The following is an 18,014-nucleotide window of genomic DNA, read 5'->3' on the forward strand; positions in this document are numbered from 1 at the left end:
TGCCAGATTATTTTCAATGTTTGTTGCAAAACCAGGAGTTTTAGCACTTCAGACTGCAGCAAGTTTCAAGATTTGTACATTCAGCATATCTTTAGGCAGATAATGATTTTAAGGATATCTTTTGAGATTTTGCTGGCATCAAATATATGCTATGGTGCTGTAGCAAATATGACTGAGGGGCTAGAAAGTCTGGGATATTAAGAACCATGAACATAACAGACTAATGAAATTATCAGACAGGCAGAGAATGCAGGGCCTTGTGTCAGATAGGTGTCACTTCTTTGAAGTACACAGATCACTTACTGACTGGAAATAGTCTGCTACCAGATACTGACAAAGATCAGGCAATAGTAAGCATGCAGAAACTGACTGATAAGTCTTCTCTTATGCAGTTTTTAGGAATGGCAAGTATCTGTCAAAATTTATTCCATACTTCTCACAGATCACAGTGCGACTAAGAAAGCTTCCAGGGTATGATGTTGGTCAGAAGATCAAGAAAAGACTGTTGATTTACTGCAAAGCTTTGCAACCGCTGCACCAACTCTGATGTACTATGATATAACATTACCTATATCACTACAAGTTGATGCAGGTCAGCAAAGGGTAGGAACACTCATTCTACAGGATAACAAACCAGTTGCTCATGCACCAAGACGACTGACAGAAGCAGAATATTTCTGTGCTCAGATAGAAAAAAGAATTATTGCAGCAGTTGCTTGTCCGTAAAAGTTCCATGACTACTTACATGGGAAAAGGATCACTGCTGAGTTATACCATCTCACTTCAGTTGTTGTTTTCTTTTGGCTTTTCCCAGTTAGGGGTCGACACAGCAAAACTCCTGTCCGCTAATGATTGGCAGTAGATTTTCACGAACACTGAAGTGCCAGCTCGACGTCCAACCTTCAGCGAAGGCACACCCATTTACGCATGTCTTTCAAATGCCCACCCAACCGCGGGGAGGACATGCAGACTCCACACAGAAGGCACTCCGCGTACTCCAGCCGAGAATCGAAAGGGAGAACCTCTTGCTGTGAGGCAACAACGCTACCGCTGCAACTTCAGTATAGTTCATAAATCATTGATCAGCACACCTGTGCATCTACAGGAAGTGTGAAGTATCCACAACTGAATGGTTAAAAGTAGAACGATCCAAACAGTGTTACATTCTGTTGAAATCCAATTACTTTTGTCAAATTGACTGTTAATTGTTTCTGTTAGAAGAGAGAAACTCTTACAGTTTGTGGGCCTTTCAACAGCACGATTAATAAGGAGAAGGCTACGGTCCAGACTTCCTTCTTCATTTTCTTTATTTTTTTCTGATCATACCCAACTAAAATCTTATATTGTCTGAGGTGATGGTATGTGACTCTACAGAAGAAACTACAGGCAGTTATCAAAGCTGCCAGAAATGGTTCCAAGTAGATTCATAAATTCATAGATTCATAGATTATTACTAGGTTAATGAAGGGGGGGGGGGGGGTTAAGCCTAGCCAAGTTTTCCCGAAAGAATAATGATGTTCTGTGTCTAAACAGGACATCAAGGGCCAGGCATTTATAAGCAGCTCGATGTAAAATTCCTATTCCCCAGCTACTGTTCTACATTGCCGTTAAACTGGGTAATACAGGAACTCAGATTCACATGGATGAGAAGCTGTGTCCGGGAGACATATTCGTCTCTCCAGTCTGTTCTGTTTAAGTAAAAGACAAAATTCAGATCGCTAAATCTTGTATTTCTGGTACTGTTTAACTAACAAGTATGCAGGAGATTCATAAGTGAAGGGTTTATGGATGCCTTGTATGCCAGCATAGATCACCCCTCAGTAATCTGTAGGAGACTGAGCAGAGGGAAAGGGCTTTAAGGTGCTCTGCATAAGGCAGGTTTGTTACTTATTTTTGTAAGGAACTTCTGAGTTTGCAATAGTTGCTGCATATGTCTGGTCAGGTACACAATGAAAGAAGCATTGTACTCTACAGTTGGTCTGATAAGGGCAGAGTATAGTGAGATAATGACCTCTTTGGACCTAGATGCCATGCCTTACTAATATGTTTAGCAACATAAAAAGATTTCCTCACCACTGTGGGCACATGGTGGTTCATAGTTTCATAGGTATTTACTAGGCTACGAACCACAAGGGCCTTTTTAAGCCTAACCATGCATCCCAAATCTCTGACAAGTTCTGCTACCCTTGATAAGTGTAAGCAGGAGCTTGGGAGATGAACCATTTACAGGTTGCCTGTGTCCATTAGAGACATAGGTGCCAAGTCAGGGATGAGTTTTCTGTTCCCCATCCAACTGTCCAAGTTACACTTGAATTGGGTTAGGGAGGAACTCTGCTTCACATGGATGGGGAGTCTGTTCCATAGACGGGGTAATCTGTGGGATATATCCGTCTGTCCAGCAGATCCTATTTATATCACAGGAAAGTTTTAAGTCTTTAGAATGGGTAATTCTGGTGCTGTTTGTTTTATGGATATGCAGGAGATTCATCAGATTGGTGTCTGACAATGCCTTGTATGCCAGGCATAGATCTGCTTTCAACAGCTTGCACAAGACAGAATATAGGCATAGGGCCTTGAGGCAGTCTGCATAGGACATTTTACTTATGTTCTGTAGTTTTTTAGTGAGGAACTTCTGTGAACATTCCAATTGTTGTATATACCTGGTTAGGTAAATACCAAAGGGGGAATTGTAGTCAATGATAGGTCTGATGAATGATGAATACAGTGGGACAATGACTTCCTTGGTCCTAGATGCCTTACCTTTGATTTCCTCACTACTGAAAACACATGATGGTCAAAGGCTAGATTGCTATCTATGTGTGTCCCTAAGTCCCTGACTACTGAGTCAACTCTAAGGGGTGTGTTGTCAGTATGTTAATTACCAGGGGTGGATGACTTCCCAAAGAATACTATTATGCATTTCTTGGCATATAAATTTAGTCCATGGGACTGACAGCAGTTGTTTGTCTTTGTCAGCCCTTCCTGGAGAACATTTGTGTTGGTGTGGAATTCAATGACCACTCCTAATTTGCAATCATCTGCAAATTTAGTCAGCCAGAGACCATTGACATTGACCTTGACTTCAGAGAAGTTTTTTTGCCATACATTTTTCAAAAGAACACCTGTGGAGTTTCATAGATACATAGGTAGGTACTAGGCTATCAGCCCAAGGGCCTAAGTAAGCCTAGCCAATAAGGTTCCCTGACTTACGCCACCCAAGAAAGTTATTTTCCTGTGCCCCTGTCAAGCAGAGCCACAGAAGTGATCCCTGGGGTGTATTTCCTATTTCCCAACCACTCATCAAAATTTTTCTTGAAGAGTGCTAATGAGGAACTTTGCTTGACATGGATGGGTAGCTTGTTCCAGAGTATGGGAAGTCTCTGGGACAGGAATCTCTCCCTCCAGCATGTCCTGTTTATTGTTGTGACAAGGTTTATGTCCCATGGAGCATGTAGCTCAGAGGGATTGAGATTTCTTTAGGTGTAGCATGTCCAACAGCCCTGGGTTTGACATAACTTTATATGTTAGGTAGAGATCACCTCGGAGTAGGCGATATACTAAGGAGTAAAGCTGGAGTTTTTTTAGATGGTCAGTGTAGGGCGTCCGTTTGAGGCCAGTAATCCTCTTTGTGAAGTACTTCTGTGGCCTTTCCAGCTGCTGCAGATGTCTTGTGAGGTACATTCCAAAAGGGGCTTTGTACTCTATAATGGGTCTAATGAGTGTTGAGTAGAGGGGAAAAATGACCTCTTTTTTCCTGGATGAGAACCCTTTTGTGATGAGGTGTGCCATGTAGAAGGATTTCCTGACTACTGTGATGATGTGATTATCAAAGGAGAGACTAGTGTCCACCTGAGTCCCAAGGTCTCTTGTCACACATTCAGCATTAAGTAGACTGCCGCCTATGTGGTAGTTCATGGGTACTGAGTTTTTACCAAAGGGGATGACAGTGCACTTTTTGGTATTGAGCTTGAGGCCATGGCTCTGACACCAGGCATCTGTCTCAGTGAGGCCCTTCTGTAGGATGTCCACATCATTTGGGGACGCGACTACAGCTCCTAGTTTGCAGTCATCTGAACAGATTTGGAGTTTGCAACTTTTACAGTGTGGGTTCTGTCAGTGACCTAGTTGGCAACCCATCTTGTGATGTAGGGATTTATTCCTAGTTTAGTGAGTTTAGCTATAATTCCAGAATGGGGGATAATGTTGAAAGCCTTGGCGAGGTAAAGATAGGCTGTGTGAACCACCTTACCCTCGTCTATGGCTTTGGTGACTGCCTCAAAGAAGTCAATCAGGTTCAGGAGGCATGATCTGCCTTTCACAAACCCGAACTGGGTGGAGCCCAGAGTTTGGAGGTTACCAATGTCTTTGTTTATAAGTTCCATGATGATATGTTCCATGGACTTACAGACCAGGCTCGTCAGGCTAATAGGGTGATAGTTCCTGGGATCAGTGGGGGCTCCCCCTTTGTGGAGTGGGATAACTGTTGCTGTGCACCATTAAGTGGGCACAAAGTCTGATGTGAGGCTATGACTGAACATGGTGCTTCGGTGGGGAGCCAGTTCGTTTTGAAGTTCGTGTAAAACGCAGCCTGGGATGTTGTCCGGTCCCATGGATGCTGTGTTTTTGGCTTTAGGGAGTGCAGCTTTTACCTGCATAGTTGTGATTACAGAGACTCTGCATTCTTCCTGTATAGATATGGGCCGTTTAGGGGTAAAAGGGGGTAAAGTTAGCACTGAACCTATCTGCCAGGATGTTGGCAATATCAGTTGGTTCTCTAATTTTCATGCCGTTGTGCTGTAACTCAGAGCAGATCTGGGTGTTGTCATTTAGATTCTTGACATAGCTATAGAATGCTTTGTGGTTGTCCCTAGAATCAGTGGTGATTTCGTATTCATAGCTAGCTTTGGACGATCTTATAAGGGATCTCAGTTTCTTACTGAGGCTGACCAGGGAGCTCCTCCACTCATGGGATTTTACAGGGACTCTGCATTCTTCCTGTATAGATATGGGCCCTTTAGGGGGTGAAAGGGGGGTAAACTTAGCACTGAACAGTTTCTTCCTTCTGTTGTAGAGTTTGTTTATGGCAGGGGACCAGATTGGCTTCCTTTTTTTGGAGGATAGTGTCTTGGTTCTGTTTGGGATAGCACGGTCCATGCACTCATGTAAGTGCTTATAGAGTGCATTTGTGTAGGATTCAGCAGTTATAACTGTATTGACCATCTGCATGGGTGTCATGAAGTTTGCCACTTCTATCTTAAGAATCATGAAGCTGGCTTTGGAGAAATGTTTTAGTTAGTCATCTCAATTCAGAAACATCAATATCTGTCAGATTTACCACTTTGACTTTGCATGTTTACCACAATGAGTTTATTAATGAATAAAGTATTAATGAATAAAGAATTTTTCTCTTTCTATGTCAGTGACAGAAGTATTTTCAACACACCACAGATTGCAAGTTGACTGTCTCTGGAACTGTAAATCCACTTTTATTAAATTCAGCAAAGCTTTTCCCTCTGTATCACTGCATTACCAATCAGATTTTGAACAAATTAAACAAAACTGTTAAAAGTTACAGTGATACATTTTTAAGTATTTGCTAATCCTTAAGCACAGCTCATTTGTTTATTTATTCATTCATCCATCCAAACAAAAAACTACTGTATCACAAACAATATATGCATTTTTATCCTTGTTCCGACAGCTTTAGTTCAGTGGTTTACTTAAAACACAGAGTGGTAAAAACAGCTACTACTATCTGAATATAAGCATTTACAATAACACTGAAGCTTAAAATCAGAACAGAGCCATTCTTATTAGCACAACTAAATACTGGGGTATTTAATTTGAAATGCCAAGGAGACTGACTCGTATTAACACACCTAGAAGCCACTGTAGTAAGAAGTTAGTATTAACCACTTACCAGTAGAAAACAATTACCATGCACAGGTATAGATAGCTATTTGGGTACCAGTGCAGTCCCCTGATCTGGCACCCCTTGCAACTAAAAAAAGGCTTTTCTTTCCTTTTAAACTGTTTTAACCTATATCAAACTGCTTGTCACATACACTTGTATCAAGGAGCACACACACACAAAGCTAAAGAACTTCAGCTTTGACAACAATTGCAATACTGGCATACAAGCATTAATTTCTGAATGCTAGTAATGCACTGAAGATTGATCTACAACTGCCGATCAAGGCCCTAACATTCTGTGCCAGCAGCTGTTGCCCTAGATACATCTGTTAGCATGTATAAAAGAAAATGAACACCAGTTTAATTTCATACAGTCAAGGAATTTTTTTCACCAGTGTGGAGACTGAAAGCTAACAAACCTAAAAAATGAAGTGGTAAATTATTTTTTAAGAGAATGACCTTGAAATTATGTGTAGGCATCCTTTGGGATGTAAATACAGAGGAAAAAAAGTTAAGAGCTCTGGCTGCAAGGTGTATTTGTGTGTGTGTGTGTGTGTGTGTGTGTGTGTGTGTGTGTGTGTGTGTGTGTGTGTGTGTGTGTGTGTGTGTGTCTGTGAAAATGATCAGATAAGAGAATAAATCTGAGTGGAGTCAGTTTCAAAAAAATACCCAGGGTTATTTTCACAACTGATGGCTACTCCATACATCCTAAGGGGAAGGCTCCATATTACTCTGAGAAAGGGGGAAAATAAATACAGTAGTAAGTAATATCAGTGAAAATACACACACACACACACATATATATGTATATATATATATATATTATATATATATATACTCTTTGCCAGTCCCTACCATAAATCTCACACCAAGCCTCACATCCATCTTAACGTATCCATGCTTCAGAATTCCAAAATAAAATGCAGTCGCAAAGTTAATCCACACATCAAATATTACATCCCACCACTACTAGCCTTTTTCCTGCATTTTTCCTCAAACCTATGAATCTTAATTCATAGACAGATGTGGAAACGAAGTCCAGAGACACAATGACAGAAGGTTTCATTTCATTAGCACGAGTGTGGTTTTGTCTCATTGAGTGACTTAGCTGCATCCATTTGCCTGTTGTGTGTGTGTGTGTGTGTGGAATAGCAGGTAATAAATGAAGAAGGCCAGTCCAATAACATAATGTGATGAAGCCCTCACTATGCTCAGAATAAACTTGTTTAGTCAGCAGTACAGGAGCTAGAGTGACTGGGTGGGAAGGATGACCGCACTGACCTAGCTGTACTCGTACTACAAATCCACTGACTCTATGAATAGTAGTGTGCATGCATATTCCCCGAGAAGCAGCAGCTGCAAAGCTTGCACAACTGCTGTGGGACTACTGTTAGGCTGATTCACCTGACCAGCTGACTGGACTTCTCCCTACCACCAAACTCTTATCTCTGAGGAAGATAGCGCTGGTGACTTAGGAATCTGGGAACTATTAAGCTGGAAGGCTGTTGCTGTGGAGAGGGGATGTATGCAACCTTTGTGCTGAATGGGGGAACACCAGCAAAGTCTTGGCAGGTAATAAATGGGAAAAAGAAATCTGTCCTTGCTGAGTGCCCTGTGTGTCATGGGTTTTGCTGACTTCAGCTGTGAAAGGTGGTTTCCGTTTGGTATTCTGTGTGGAGAGAAATGGGTTAGAGAGGGGGATTTGTGACCTGGCACCAAATGGGTCACAATTTGGTGATGATAGAAGTATTGGGTTGGATGGGCTGACCTTCTGGCATAGATGGTGAAGGAAAGATGTGATGTGTGTATTGATGTTGGAAACATAAGGGTGTGGGGTTACAAGTGGGTAATTATCAGTGGTGAAACTACAAAACCTATTGTGCATTTTTTTTCTTTTTTGTTGCTCATCTGAAATGAAGCCTAAGTGGTACACTAAAGAAGTCTGTTTATGAATAATTTCCTTACTTTTTGAGAACAGACACCATTATTCTCCTTAAAGGTTGTGTGACCTCTAAGGTTAACCACATCCACAGCATCCTTTTTATTGACAGTATGTGTCATTCAACATATCATCTTGTGGGATGAAGTCGTACATGTGAGAGTCCTGTGAATGGCCTTAAACCTTATCATTCACAACACCTAACCTCTCCCCACTTTTTAGGGAATATTATGTTGGTATTTCTCATATTTTACTTGATTGGACATAAGTGCTTCTTTTTAGGGTAACCTGGAAGCACTGTTTGTATAACTTCTTCAGAGAAAGCAGGCAAATGGAGCCTGAGGGATTCAAACCATAGACTGCAGGAGAAATCTTAATAGCAGTTTATAGCCTTAATCCTCTGTGGTAAACTTACACAAGACACATGGATACATATGGAGAGAAGTGTAGGTGACACAACTGTGTCTTTCATAGGTTCATATGGGGTCATAGGTTAGTACTAAGCAAGTGGTCTGAGTTATCATGAGCCTAGTTATGCAGCCTAAGAAATATAACTGGTATATTTACCTCACCTCTTGATAAGGGCAATACTGTTAATACAGGGAGTAAGTTTATGAATCTGTGCAATAACCAAGACTTAACTTAAAAAGGCCAAAGTGTTACACTGTTTAACATGTGCATTAAGCTTGTTCCACTCCTCCAAAGAAGAGCTGATTATGTTGCAGTATAAAGTGAGAACTTTGGTTCAAGTGTTCTTAACATTACCAGTGTTTCTGAGGTGGAGAATTTTAGTAGGTCTTTCAAAGCCCTAAAGACAAGCCAGAGATCTCAATACAGGAGTCTGCATCAGGTAGAACAATATGAGGAAATTTTTAGTCTGTGCAATTAACCTGTTGTTTTTCTTAGTTTATTTGTTATGGTCTTTCAAGTTCAGTTAAATGTTTGGAGAGATACATACAAAACGGTGTGTTATATTCAGTGAATGGCCTAATAATGAAATAATATAGGGAAACTATCCTGTCTCTAAATTTAGAGGATATACCATTGGTAATTAACAGGGGAGTGTGAAAGACTTCATTACTATAATGCTCAGTGAGTATTTACTGTTTACTGTGCAAAGCATAAACATGGAACATGTTTTAAGAGGCACAATGGACTCCTGTGTTGCCTTACTATATAACCGTTTTTCCTGCTAACCAAACAGTGCATATTTAGCAGAATATAGGTGTAAGGAACGTTTGTTAAGTGTGTACTATCACCTAAACATACAGGCTTGTGAAATTCTTAGAACTGGTTGTTAAACCTCAGTGAATGATACCGTAAAGATACATAAATAAGCTTAAAAGCCATTCAGTGTATCACCTTTTTAATTTATGGGCTTCCCTAATTGTCCTAAGGAGGATATATATATATATATATTATTTTGAACCTTCTATATTTCACCACATAGTGCAGGTGTCAATACTCAGTGAAAGCTCAGTCTACTGAAATATAGTTGACTCATGCTTAGCTGAGTATAGCAAAGTTTTGGTGTTTTACCTCTGGTCATGGTTGTGTGACTGTGAATATATATAGGTAAGTGGGTGTAAAGATCAACATCTACCACATAAAGCATTATGTGTGTGACATGCATCTTCGTGTTTGTGTGTGTGTGTGTGTGTGTGTGTGTGTGTGTGTGTGTGTGTGTGTGTGTGTGTGTGTGTGTGTGTGTGTGTGTGTGTGTGTGATTTTGAGTGGAAGTTGTCTGTATGTTTTTGTTTATGGTATGGTGGTATGTGCTATGTTTAAATGTGGACTTTTAATTTAGTTAATGTGATAAGTAGTAGTTGCAGTGTGAAATTCGTATGTTTCCCTTTTTGATCAGTAATGGGTCACAGCATTTGGTGCTTCAGCAGGTTGTGTGGTCACTCGGTTGTGGTCAAGATTTATATATATATATATATATATATATATATATATATATATATTTTTTTTTTTTTTCTATAGATTATTACAGTTATTGTTCCTGGAGCTTGACCAAGTAATTTTCCTTGCTTTATCCTCAACTCCCATATGTAGTTTCCTTACAAAATTTTCCATGATGGCTGGCCCCTCTTCCTTGTTTCATTTATTTTTCTTCTGTCTTCAAATCTAGTGGCTAGAGTACCCCTCTGCCATGTCTACAGTATTCTATGAGGTCTGCATAACCTCCCTGCCATGTACTAAGCTTCCTCAATCTTACCAGTCAATTTTTTTAAGCAGCTTATCATCTTTTGCAGGGGTGAGTGGTCACTGCATGCCTGGTAAATCTAAAACTGGATTTTAAATCATTTTCTGTATCTAGTTCAAATACGCAAGAGTGATTTCCAATGAGGTGCAAAGGTTTTAAAATGATAAAACTGTTTCAAGTCTAACTATTAGAGCATGGTACATAAAGTGCCGCTACTGTAAGTTTACTGACAATTTAAGACCGTGTTTCATATAGTAGTAATATTGTGCAGTGTAAAAGTTTCATAATTTGTTTCACTGTTGTAACTATATAGCTTAAAGAATGAGAGTGAAGTGAGGGGACAGTGACTGGATACCCACACTAGTTAACTCTTTGGCAGCAAGTTGATTCGAGATGCCTTGAAATTAAAATATGCTCTCCAGACATACTTCATGTTAAAAATTTCAACTCTCCAATGCCTCTTGCAGACAACATTACAGACATGAAAAATTCACAAATACTTGAATGACAGTGCAAAGGTCCCCAAACTAAAATTTTAAGTCACATATCTGGTGTATTTTATGGTTGTGAAAATGTCACAAGGGGGAGCACTTCTGTGACCTTCACAAATAAGACAAATATTTTGGACTGCATAATTCCAATGACTTTTGAATCTTATGGGACAATATTTCATTTCATGTTATAAATCTGAAATGCTAAATTCTGAAACTCACATTAGATAGCCAGGAAAAATGGTCATCATTACAATGCCCCCCCACTCACTCACTCACTCTCTCTCTCTCTATATATATATGTATATATATATATATATATATATATATATATATATATATATATATATATATATTGTGTGACTGAGCTACTGCAGTGAGTTAGAGAAGTCAGATCTCTTAAAACTCAGTGAAACTTTGTAATGCATGAAATTGCTGTCATAGTGGCAGAGAGTGCAACTATCTCCAAGCCACTAGCGGACATCAAAGAGTACCAAGTACTGTATAAAAGTCCGGGGACTTGATTGTTAGCAGGAAGTTTTTCATGCATCATCACCCAAGTAAGAGCAAACTATCAAAAGTCACACCACATGTAGTTCAGAACTCATAGTTTAAATATTTTGTGTTCCAGATGGTGTGTCACAAAGCATTACAGAGAATGATGAAGTTATATCCCATGGGATTAACGATTACCCATTACCTACAGTAAAAAAAATAGATGTGGTAAAATCAGCTATAGTAGTCCATGAAAAGAAGACAAAAGTAGCATTGATCACTGAAATTGCTGCAGTAGTGACTACAGTGTCTTAAGTAGAGAGAGAGAGACACACACAGAGATATAAAATACCAGGATTTGCAGGCATAAATGAGGGCAGTGTGGAAGAAGGATACCTGGACAGTTCCAGTAGGTGTAGGAGCAATGGATTTCATAACAAAGAACTTACAGTCGTATTTAGATATGCTACTGATACATATAACTCCATATGAATTACAGAAGGACTCAGTTCTGGGCACATTGCAGCTGCTGCAAAGAGCATTTTTTTCTAACATCAAAGATTGAAACAATACGAATTTCATGAACTTTAATCATACTTTGACTTAGGACTGGGGTCCATTCCCACCATGGTATTAGAGACCCAAAAGACTTGGAGAAAATAAAAAGAATGAGAAGACAGATTCCAAGATGGTGGAATAGACAGATGAACCTTGCCATGAATCTAATGTTCTTTTCTGTATATCCAGACTACATTTTAAAGTAAGTGGAAGTTTCTTACACTTACTGCAGTAAGCTCTGTTATAAAATTATATATTTTTAGCAGTCCTGTTTTTGTTCACCTTATATGTCAAATTATTATCTCTTAACATTCTATTAAGAATATTCTTAAAGCCCAATAGTATTTATAACTCTTTGTTAACAAGCGCTGTGTAAGCCAAGCATAGTTTGCCTCTAATAAATGATAGACTGTTGACTACAAACCCAAAAACTGTAGTCTTTGTTCATATGGTAGATTATGGCATACTAGAATTCTTTAAGAGAATTTTTCTGTATCCTTTCAATTAAAAGAATATACCCTTAGAATATGAACTGAACAGTTGTATTTAGGTGTGGGTCTACTATATATATAGCATATATCTTGGTTAATAATTTGGGAGATCTAGAGCGCAGGCAATAAATATTTCCTGTCAGAGAAAAAGTTCAGGCTTGGGACTTCATGCAGGAAAAAAATCAAGGTAAATGTTAAAATTCCTTTAGTAAAGTACAATTTGGAAGTTACTGCTGCTGTGGCTCTGTACAGTGAATATGACACAGTCTAATAGCCTGAAAACACACACACACACACACACACACACACACACACACACACACACACACACACACACACACACACACACACACACATATGTTCATTTATTTTTAGCTGGCGTGATTAATAAGAAACAACTGAATATGCCATTCTTAAACCTCTTTATCTCTCTCATTCTCATGCATCATAGAAACCTCTGCCATACAAAGCAGACTGTATGTAAACCTACTCTTTCAGCAGACGACATTTTATGACATTTTCAGAGCTGTGTCTTGCAAGATCATTAGAAGCCTCATGAGTGCAAAACAGGCTATATGCAAACATATCCTCAAAGATAACATTACATGACATTTTCGGAGCTGCAGCCTGCAAGAAATGCTCACAAGTTCTGTGCTGAAAAAAATCCATTTTTTTCTAAGAATTGTGAAATTCTGAAACATATCTCAAATAGAGTCTCAACCTTTAATATTAATGGCACAGTGGTGTAGCATTTCTGAAGCAGCACCTTCCGTTGTTTATTAGATGTTTAACTTTTTTTTATTTTTTTTTTAACTTGATGCTGTTGGCTCTTGTTTGTTGCTATAGTGTTTGGAAAATCTGAAAATGTGGCTGAAGTTCCAAGGCTTCCTTTTCTGTTACCTTTTACATTCAAACCTATAAATGCTACAGTAGGACAGCAGACACACATGCCTTAATAGCTCATCCTAGCACTGCATATCATCTTTAATGTATGTGAACATATGCTGTTATGTTTTTTTCTAAGTACACAGTAAAAATATACCCCGGTGCTGTATGTTAGAAGGTTAAGCATCCTTGTGGCTTTTTTGTGGAGTTTTGACAATCAGCCTCCTCCTGGCTAATCGATGCATTTGTTCCACCATCACTGTGCAAAGATTGCACAGGGGAGGCCATCATTTTGGCATCCATCATTGATGTTTTAACATTTTCTGCTATGCCCTATTTCTTTTATACACCTCTGCCTCACAAGAGAATGGGGCATGTAATGGACTGACAGCTCTCATTACCCCTACCTTCCACAAAGGACATTGCCTACAAATAACCTGACCCTGTCGACCTGAAGCACAGGTAGTGGTTTTCATGGTCTCCACCAGAGAAATCCCTCAACCCCTTGTGCTCACTGAGCACTGTCCTCTTAACTTTCTCCACTGGGAAAGCAAACGAGGCATACCTCTTTAATTGAGTCCCACCCTGTCAAGCTTCACAGGTGCTGGAGCCACTGATTGAATTCTAGGCACCTGGATTGCAGTCAGGCCCCCATCCCTCTGTGCCATGGAGCTAGGCAAGCATCCTTGTGACTTGCGGCAATAATACTTCTTCAGAAACCATCCTATAATTTCATATATAGTCTTTGGCTTTCTGTATCACATAGCAGGACCGTGGCAAGAATGGTGGTCTAAGGAAGAAGGCTGCATCCATGAAAACATGCTTTGAGTAATGTTTTGCTTACCTTATCAGAGTAGGAAATTGGTGCAACATATTGTAACACAGTACCTATTGTATAACTTTAGACAATGCACTTCCTTGGAAAAATGCAAACCTACTGATTACAGTTGTCTCTCCCTTGCTTGTGGTGACAAAGACACAATATCAGTAGGGTTAGTGTGAAACAGTCTCTGACATGCAGTCAATAAAATGTTCACATCATTAGTTTAAGCTCTGGAATTTATGGTCTTAGCATTTCTAAATCTTGATGCCACTACTATCCTGCGGCATGACTGAATGGTACCAAGAGTAACAACCATGCCACCACTAAAGGTGTGGCCCAAAGCAACAGAAACCTGGCTACAGACATTTGAAAGTTGCAACACTCATCTTTCAAAAGTGGCTGTACATCAAAATGATAGAAAAGTTAAGCAGTAAAAAGTATAGTTGGCCACCAAAAAAAAAAAAAAAATGACTGTAATATTGAAGATAATAAAGAATGCAAGAACCACATGAAGCACACTAGATTTACTGGATGACTCTTTTGCATCTTTAAAATAAGAAATAAAGAAGGCATCTTTGCATCTTCAATTTGAATCTTGCTTTCAAGAAGGTGTAATACTGACGGTCCATTTCCTGATAGCTTGGAGTGATGTCACTATATGAAAGATGTAATGGAGACACTTTAAATATCCGCAATAGACTGTAGTTTAAAACAATGCCTCACATCTGCATGTCCACAATGTACCTACAAGTCACAAAATGTTTAGCAACTGTGCATCAATTATCTTGTCTTTTTGGGGGCTAAAACCTAAATAGCTTTTAGGAAGGCTATAGCATTAATGCCATGTTTTCAGAATCCTTCTATGCCACCGATGGCATAAGATTCAAAAGTGAGCTAAGGAAAAATAAACAAATAAGTATTTCAAAGACATTACAGAATGAAATCTCCAATTTGAGACACTGGTAACCTGGGGACCAGAGTCACAGATCATGGACAATCAGCCAGGGAGGGCAAAGGTAAATCTACTACATACCTGTTCTCCTTCCTGAGGGAAAGGATTGGGCAATTACTTCTATTTGCCAAGTCCCTGATGCAGGCTAAGGGAAAAGCTTAATACAGAAACTGCCAGGAAGGCATTCAGCCATCCAGGCATGCAGTATGTAGGTGAAGGCGTGCACATACTTATCAGAGCACTGATGCACTGCATACGGACTTCTTGAGATTATGAGACTTAGAGGTAAAATGTTGCAGCATGTAAAGGAGTGATGGTACCCAAATCCTGCTACCCAATGCCTCCAGACAGAACCTGCTACCCAGTCTCCAAATATAAATAGTGGTACTAGGGACTTGGCAGATTTGCTTAAGGTGAGAGGAGGGATATGAAAGCCAGTGCCTTAATGGAACAAGGTAATATGAGTATTGTGAGGAAAAGATGTGAAGATAATTTATCTGACAGGCTCCAGCCCACTGTGAATTTCAGAAAAACTATAATTTCCTTGTATAAAACTTTATGGAGCGCCCAAGTGTAACACTTCAGCAAGTGTGTAAGTTATAGAGCAGAACATATTATTGTCAGATAGTCTACAATTAACACACAGAAAAATCATACTTTCATTGTTTCACCTTACAAGGGGTTCTAGTATAATAGCTTTAACCCATGAAATATCATCAAAATTCTACTTGTCGGGTTCTTATAACTTACACTGACATGTTACTGAGAAAGTGTGTCACTTGCATCATTTGTTGTTACTGACATATTGAATCTGGGCAAAATGCCTCCATATATAGTTAACCCCCTAAACTTCCACTCTAAAGCTTATACTTTGGAAGCCTGCTGCTTCAGTACTGCCTGTGGCTCATTCCCAAAATAGTCAGAAGGTATTTGTGTATATACACATATATATATATATATATATATATATATATATATATATATATATATACATACATACATACACACATACTAGCATTATCTCTGAGGACAGTGTCTAGAAATTATGTTAAGAAATAACTCTAATATTTCTTGGATGTGGACAGCATTAAAGACAAAACCCTCTTTATCATTATAATGTGGTATATCTTAGGTGTCTATGATGAAATGCAAAATAAAAGACCTTTCCAAAAACGTTTTTGGAATTTAAACACAATTTTTTGTTTTGTTTTGTCACATAGATAGACCCATAAAGAATGTTTCAGACTAGGGATTACTAACAAAGCTGATGATGTTTACAACATTTTAAGAGCTGTAGTTCACACTGTTCTGAAGCTACAGTGCTCAGACTTTTGGGGCTCTGCACTCATATAAATCTGTGGGAATTTCTCCACCATTTATTGCAATGCCTGCAAGATATACTTGTGAACTGGTGTCACAGCAAAAATGATGACTGTGTTGGGTGAGCATATTACAGTTTTTGTTGTCGTGTCTCATCTCACCTCTTCGCTTCTCATCTCACCTCTGTAGGTAGCCATTTTGATTGTCCTCTAGTCCTGACATAAGATATATTATGCATGGTACTGAAAATCTGCCATTATTCTGCTCAAACAGCTTGACAATTTGTCTTGAATTTTTCAGTGGGTGTACTCATGTTTACTAGCAGTGGGTTACTGTTGCTTGTAAATGTACTGCATATGAACTCAAGCTTTACAGAAGTCTGATAATTTTCAACACAGGGTTTCTCCTAGTACATTTTCTATGTACAGATACTAGCAGTGCGAGCGGAGTCCTATTATAACTGCAAAAGGAATTGTATTTCAATATCAGATGAACTTACATTTTATATAGATGCACTAGATTGTGTTAATTTCTTGGTGGCAATTTTTTAAAAATAGGTCCTATTATGAAAAGAGCATTCTTCCCAATATTATTTACATGATCAGAAAAAGAGAAATCGGATATTAGTATATCAAGTCCTTATAACAATTAGTTTCAGACAAAATGCTACCATTAATATAAACATCAGGTTTAGTAGATGCGCTGCCAAAGTTAATAATTTTATATTTATTATTACTAATATTCAAATTAATTTTTTTAGCCCAAATGGAAAATTTTGCAATAGTTCAGACATTATTAAATGGTCCCCATTACAATCAATTACAAAACCAAATTTGCAGTTATTGTCATAGTACTTTCCTCGTCAAGTATAGTTGCTTATGGGATTGGTTGACATAACTAGAGTAAATGAAAAGGACCCAAACCAAGGAAAACCAGTCAACACTAGTAAGTAGTCTGATATCTGAGCTTTGATTGATACACTTTGTAAACGACCAGTTAAACAGCTCCTAATCTAGTTAGTAATGATCAATTATAGTTGTATTTTACAATCATAGACATAATCAAACTATGAGATAGAGCATCAAAAGCTTTTTGCACATCCAAGTAAATAATATCAACCAATATTGTAGAATCCAGAGCCAAAGTAACTTGATCATAAAACTCAACCAAATTGGTTAGTGTTGATTTGCCAGAGCTAAAACTGTGTTAATACACACACACACACACACATATATATATATATATATATATATATATATATATATATATATATTTATATTTTATATATTTTACATTTGTTTACCGGGATAGTCCGACTGAATATATGTCCATTTTCAGAGTAGGCCCAGGGAGAAAAGCTCCAAGTTATAAGTTACATTAGTAACAGATACAAATTGAAAACATAATTTACAGTCTTTTAGAAAAATGACAAAATCAGGTTACATGCCTTTAATAACATGGTACACAATTCGATTAGGTAACCAGCAGTTTAACACATATAGGGATTTTACCAGTTACAAACTCTTGATAAGTAACAGTTTCACACAGTTTCGCCAGCAACTGATCTTGTACAATTTAGAGACTGGTTGACAGATTTAACTAGGCAAGGTATTCTTATCAGTGGGTAGGGTTAGTCAGGTTTTGAACATGGACATTGCCAGTGCCTTTGAAAGTATAGTTTGAGACTTTTTTAAACTGGGTTAGAGAGGGTTTGAGAGTACGTTCAGCAGGAAAAGAATTCTAAATCTTGCCAACAGACTTAGCAAATAGAGAGTCCCCAGCCACATTTTTGCTTTTGGAGGTTTGAACCAGCAGTTTATTGGCAGAGCGAAGTGACCTTTGGTTACTGTAGGGGTTAATAATTTTATTTAGTGAAGGTGTCTTATCAGGGTGATTAAGAACTTTGTGGGTGATAATCAGTTAGCTGTATTGCAGTAG

Source organism: Protopterus annectens, chromosome 5.part1, assembly GCF_019279795.1.
Source record: "Protopterus annectens isolate FY-2018-M chromosome 5.part1, PAN1.0, whole genome shotgun sequence".
In the NCBI taxonomy this organism is placed as follows: domain Eukaryota; kingdom Metazoa; phylum Chordata; order Ceratodontiformes; family Protopteridae; genus Protopterus; species Protopterus annectens.